The sequence below is a fragment of the Temnothorax nylanderi genome, unplaced genomic scaffold (assembly GCF_030848795.1).
Source record: "Temnothorax nylanderi isolate EJ_2023f unplaced genomic scaffold, tnyl_v1.0 TNYL_tig0665_pilon, whole genome shotgun sequence".
NCBI classification, from domain to species: domain Eukaryota; kingdom Metazoa; phylum Arthropoda; class Insecta; order Hymenoptera; family Formicidae; genus Temnothorax; species Temnothorax nylanderi.
In genome coordinates this window covers 82,075-87,894 of record NW_027249727.1, presented here as the reverse complement: position 1 = coordinate 87,894, position 5,820 = coordinate 82,075, and the positions used below count along the sequence as shown (strand labels likewise).

At 35.5% G+C, this 5,820-nt stretch overlaps 1 long non-coding RNA gene across 1 annotated transcript; it reads right to left on the bottom strand.

Moving 5' to 3' along the window:
• Positions 1-787: 787 nt before the first annotated feature.
• LOC139784713 (uncharacterized) lies at positions 788-4,217 on the bottom strand. The gene is made up of 2 exons (XR_011721645.1): positions 3,148-4,217; positions 788-3,031 (listed from the first exon to the last, which is right to left on the bottom strand). It is a non-coding gene; the product is annotated as an uncharacterized lncRNA (long non-coding RNA).
• Between the last annotated feature and the right edge of the window lie 1,603 nt (positions 4,218-5,820).

The following is a 5,820-nucleotide window of genomic DNA, read 5'->3' as shown; positions in this document are numbered from 1 at the left end:
CTACAGTATTCAAATGCCAGATCAGTACGTCTTTTGCCATAGTGCTTTGGCGGAATACGCACTTTCCAAAGGGATGCTCAGTGCGCAGCATCTCTCCATGTTACCTCCACCGATCGAAGAGGATTCTGACTAAGAGAGTAACGAGTTCTATCATGTACCGGATTGATCTTCCTGAGTATGCGTATATATATATATATATATACTATCCTTAAAATAGCCTATTTTTACCTTAAACGACTAAAAGTTATTTTTTGCTATCGTATCCATCGATGTAATGATTGAACTTCTCGATTGAACTATTACGTCAGTCTTAAATTATAAAATTTCCTATGAAGCCGGAAATTGGTCTTTCTTTTTCAATCTCAAGTAAGCGAACAGAGAATATTACACATTCCTGTTATTCGTGCTCTGGCAAATTTTATGTAAAGGTGCATCAAAAGGCACTGATCAAAGATAAATATTTTACTAGTATAAGAATCTGGCACAAACATTTTTATGGATCCTATTTTAACTCTCTCAAATGTAAAATTACAACTTAAATTCTTTAAGAGTTAAGTTATCACGAAATAAAATCTAATCACAAAATTAGAAATTTATACTCATCATGTAGCCTAAATATTTTAATTTATTATATCTGTGATATATTATCCTATAATCGATGAATTATAATTTTTTATTTTTGCAACAATGATACGGAAATGTACGTATGAGAGATTTAAACAATTTGAGAGAGTTGAATTGTCGATCTTGCTGAAAGAGAAGGAACCGATATATATAAATATATATATAAAACTTTGAAAATATATGAAAAATATAAATGTGATTATATACATTATATAGTTCACAAATTATTACAAATGTGGTTTGACAGTGGCCATGATATAGCCACAATTATTTAAGATTTTGAGATTTAGAAGTATTATAACATACGATAAAACGGCTTCTGCCTTACGGAAATGTAGATTATTTTAGAAAGTAACCAACATATGGGGACGGCGCGTGCCACTCTTAGCCGCTAGGGGCGCTAGCGAAATTGGAGATACACCGAGCTGTCACCGAGTACCGAGAATATCGTTAACGAGAAAATCTGTGTACATAAACGTGAATATTTCGGAATTTTTTAACATGCCGGGAATGTGTGTGGCGTATGGATGTAAAAATAAGGGGGAGCATCGGTTCCCGAGGGACAAGAATGACAAGATAATGAAAAATAAACGGTGGATCATCACTGCTATAAAACGCGAGGATTTATGTCCGAATACAAATTCGCGACTAAACATATGTTTCATTATATGTCTATTAATTTTATTGTAAACTCACTACTTTCAAAGCCGGTGGTAATATAATCCTCAGGTCTAAAGTGGTTTGTGCACAGCGAATTTATATTCGGACATAAATCGCGTTTTATAGCAGTAATCCACCGTTTTTTCATCATCTTGTCCCTCGGGAACTGATGCCCTCCCTTATTTTTACATCCATATGCCACACACATTTCCCCGGCATGTTAAAAAATTCTCCAAACCTCTCTACTCATTAAACGTAAACATTATGACATGTCCCCAATTTCGGTGCTGCCCTCTGCGCTGAGCTTGTCATGTCGCCGTCCCCATTGATAGATGTTTTTGGGTAACCAAAGATTATCTGCTGCACAAGTTTAGAAAACCGAAATTTTTTAATGTACGTAAAATTTGGTTATATATACAATCGCGCGGGAAAAATTCCGTTTTACAGGGATTAATAATCAGGGATCATGTTGTAGATTAAATAATTTCCGACGCGACTAAAAATGACGAAGTCTAACAAGTACAAGGCTTTAAAAATTTAATTAAGCCTTTACTTTAGTCGAATAAACTTCGAGTTCATCCGATAACTATATGTGTTTAAAATGCACTAGCTCGCGCAGAAGCCAGATCTTATGATTTAATGAAGGAAGCTAAAAACAATACAAAATGGATGGTTCAGAGATTGTGTGTTCGATTTAGTTCGCAATTCAATGTACTTACTCGCAGAAAAGTAGTCGTATAATAAACATAAAGAGAGATATTCAGATATCATACATAAAAGTACGCTGTATCAAAGATAATGAAAAAGAAATTATTAGTAAAGAAACAATCCTTTCTTTCGAAATGTTTTAAGAAACACGGTGGAATTCACCATTGTAAACTTATATCCAACAAAAGATTCTTTGAAAGAAAAGTATCATCTCTGAATAGTCATATATCGCCATTCGTAATTTAGTACAGTGTAGCTCAACTTAATTATATCAAAGAAAGAATCGTTTATATCAAACAAACAAATGAAATATCATACAAGAGAATATTATCACACAAATACATAAAATAATCATTGAAGTAATGGATCAACCTTCTTTTATTCATAACATAATCCTCATTGGCATAATAATAATCAATATAGAATTTATCTATTGAAACGTAAAGAGATTCTTTTCACGTGCTTAAAGATTGAATAAAGACAAGATAAGTTGAATAACTTATTCTGATTAATAGTAAGAATATGCTTTCGTTTAGAGATTGACACATTAATTCTGAAACAAAGAAACAATATGCAAAAGTAAGGATTCGCAGAATAGTCCGATTCAGATCACAATAGACGAATTATATCTTAAGATATTGTCAATTAGTAATCGAACGATTATTTTAATAACGCAGAAAACGTTAGTTATAACGCGTCTCGAATTGCTACGAAAGCACATACAATATTGAATACAAGTAACGAGTGTAATTACGCTTCTCGTTTATATCCTAATTAAAGACTATCGAATGATACAAGAGCAAATGTAACGCAGAATTCAATGAACTTATAGCTTTAGAACGTTATCTTGAAAGAATGCATTTAGAGATTTACAATAGTCGTTTGTTATTGAAATGGTTGCAACCACACAAAAAGAGAGAATTTAAAGGAATCTATACTGAGCTCAGTGTTCTCAATAATGAGTAATCAAATACGCAGAGTCGACTCGTTTTTCTCAAAGATGAAAAAGCATCTCTTTTAGTAAGAGCTCTCGACTTATCTGTAACCAATGATCGGATAGTTGAATAGACCATACGGTCATTGCAACGTTAGACGTAAATCTAACACCGTCCTCGTTATGATCACTGATTAAATGAAATGAATGTAATTTGTTACCTTAACACTGTCGTTAATCGGAATTACTTCCTCTTATGACTAGTCGGATTGACGAAGCTCAAAAAGAGCGCTCTCTCATTTGTAGCAAATGATATCTTCCTTCATAATCGAGAGGACATTCCAGAACGTTTTGATTACGTCGTAGTTTTCCATCTCTCTCTCTTTCTCTGAAGTTCGGTATAATAGCAGATTCTCGATGATCAATGTGATGCAGCTGTTCTCTCAATGTATTAGAACCCGATAGAAATTAATTATCGGTTAATCTACGACTCGTTAATACTGTACGTATTGCAAAAGACGGTGAAGCTACAATGAACTTAACGGACGATCCGTCGTTGAAGACGTTCGGAACGAGAATGGCTGCTCGCCGTGCTGCCCGCACGAACACGCCCGTGCTCGCATGCGCATTGATACACGCTCGACCGTAAGCGGTCCCCGGGCCGCCACGCGGTCTTCGTCGCGCGCATTGATACATTATGACGCGTAAAGCGGTAGCTATAGCTATTACTATAGCCATCTATGAAAGCTCTTTCTTATTAAATATAAGTCCGAGTCTATAAATACACAATCTCTGAACTGACCTTACTTTATCTTTAAACAATATGTATACATATAAATATATGTTTCTAAACACACATATACATATAAGTATATGTATAGTTATACATATACATATATATACATATACGCTTCATTATGAAAATCGTAACGATTAAAAATCGTGTATACTTGCAAGCATCAAACGTTTGAAGACATTTTAAAATCTAGGTATTAAAAAAAATCTCAACACACGATGACTATGTAAATTTTACCTTCAACGGATACTACAATTTAATAATAATTAAGAAAAAGACGCAATTGACGGAATACAAAGAACAGTTTAGATGCGTTATAACATTCTAGGCGATATGCGATTTAAATACAAATTAATTTTGTATGTAACTATGACATAATTATTCTTCAGATATGTCTCATACTTCCAAGGTATTGCGAGATGCGTGTCTTTGGTTCTGTGCGATGTTCATCCCGATAATATGATCAAGAAGCACGCAAAGAGTTTCAAATAGTGCTGCTTTCGAAATCTCTTGATTGCTTTTCGATTATGATTATTACGTAGTTTAAGTGTGTACGTGTAACCTTGGATATATGTTAAAAACGTTGTGTCCGATCTGTGTTACTCGTATCCTATTAAGTACTCGAATCGTTTATCCGTTGAATGTGTGCGAGACCTCTGCAAGGAAGCTGCGACGTAAGGACGAGTCTTCTTGCACCGGTCGCTCGATGTTTGATGAATTATGAACTTTATCGTGGGCTATTAGTATTGTAAAGCATTGTGATAGTCGGTAGAAGTCTCCGAAAATTTCGTATATATCTCTATTCTTCCAAGTACTGCCATTGCCAACTACGCTAATTTCTATTTCTAATCACGGTGAGAAATTTTTCGCGACATGATCACGGTACAGCCAAACCGCCGTATATATATATAATATCTACTAACTGATTTGCAATAATTTATTAATATTGTGTTAAGACACACGGTATATATAGTGACGTAATTGGTATCAGACCGATAAACATGTGTAGGATGCGGAATCCCTTGACTGGGATTTTTCTATTTTCATGTACACAAGGTGCTCGGAAAAATGTGCTTTAACGCGTTGCAGTGAAAAAACGTTTTTATAGCTATTTTTGCGTGTGCCTCCCTCGCATCGTAATCTGTTAACGACGTGTCAAGCGACGAACCCGTATGCGTCAATGAAAGTCGTCAGGACGGGTACCAAAGTTTCTCGTAACGGACTCTCACGGACGGAACGATAAATTAACGCGCGGAGTAAATAAACCAAGTGTAATTGTACCGTACTATATACGTGAACGCACTCGAGTGCGTGTGTTAAGCTTTGGGACTGAAGGTAGGTAGTCTAAAGTAATCGACTCAACAGTATTATACCGCATTAAATGTTCGCGATTCTTCTCTTCTCGCTAAATCGATTTTCTTTGCCGGCGTAAGTCCGTCGGATAGTTGGGGTTTATCGTCCACCTTTCCCTCTGAATGCAAATAGATGACTTGAACGAGAATAAAGATGAGAGACTTAATCGATCGTCACGATAAAATCTAAGCGAAAGAGGTTCATTAAGAGGGGAGGATGTAAGACTATGCTAATGCTAATAATATGCAAATGTTACGCGAAGTGGACTGTAAACTCGCAAACTTCCGATATTCCAACTTTCATTCCTTCAACGCGTTTTAAGTTGCGAACTTGTACGATTGTTGCTACGTCTTGCGATTTGTTTCGGTAATTTGCACCTGTAACGTACTCGCTATTTGTAGACCTTGAGGATTCGTCACCGATATTACACGTCTCTGTATCGAGGAATATTGACGGAAGGGGGTTGATATAATCGACTAATTATTTAACGCGATAGACGCCCACTTTTGTATGACAATTAATGCGAAAAAAAGCGCAAAGCGGAAAGAGCTGCAATAGACAAAGCCAATGTTTTATGTGTATATCCGGTGTATGCAATACGTGTCATAATAATTAAGATTCTCGCGAGGTAAAGAAAAAATTGTTAAAATATTACGAAAATGGAGAAAGTAAAGTAGCGAGGGAAAGAAGAAAAAAGAAGTGTATATAGAAATGATATGACCCTAAATTACTATCGCACACATGA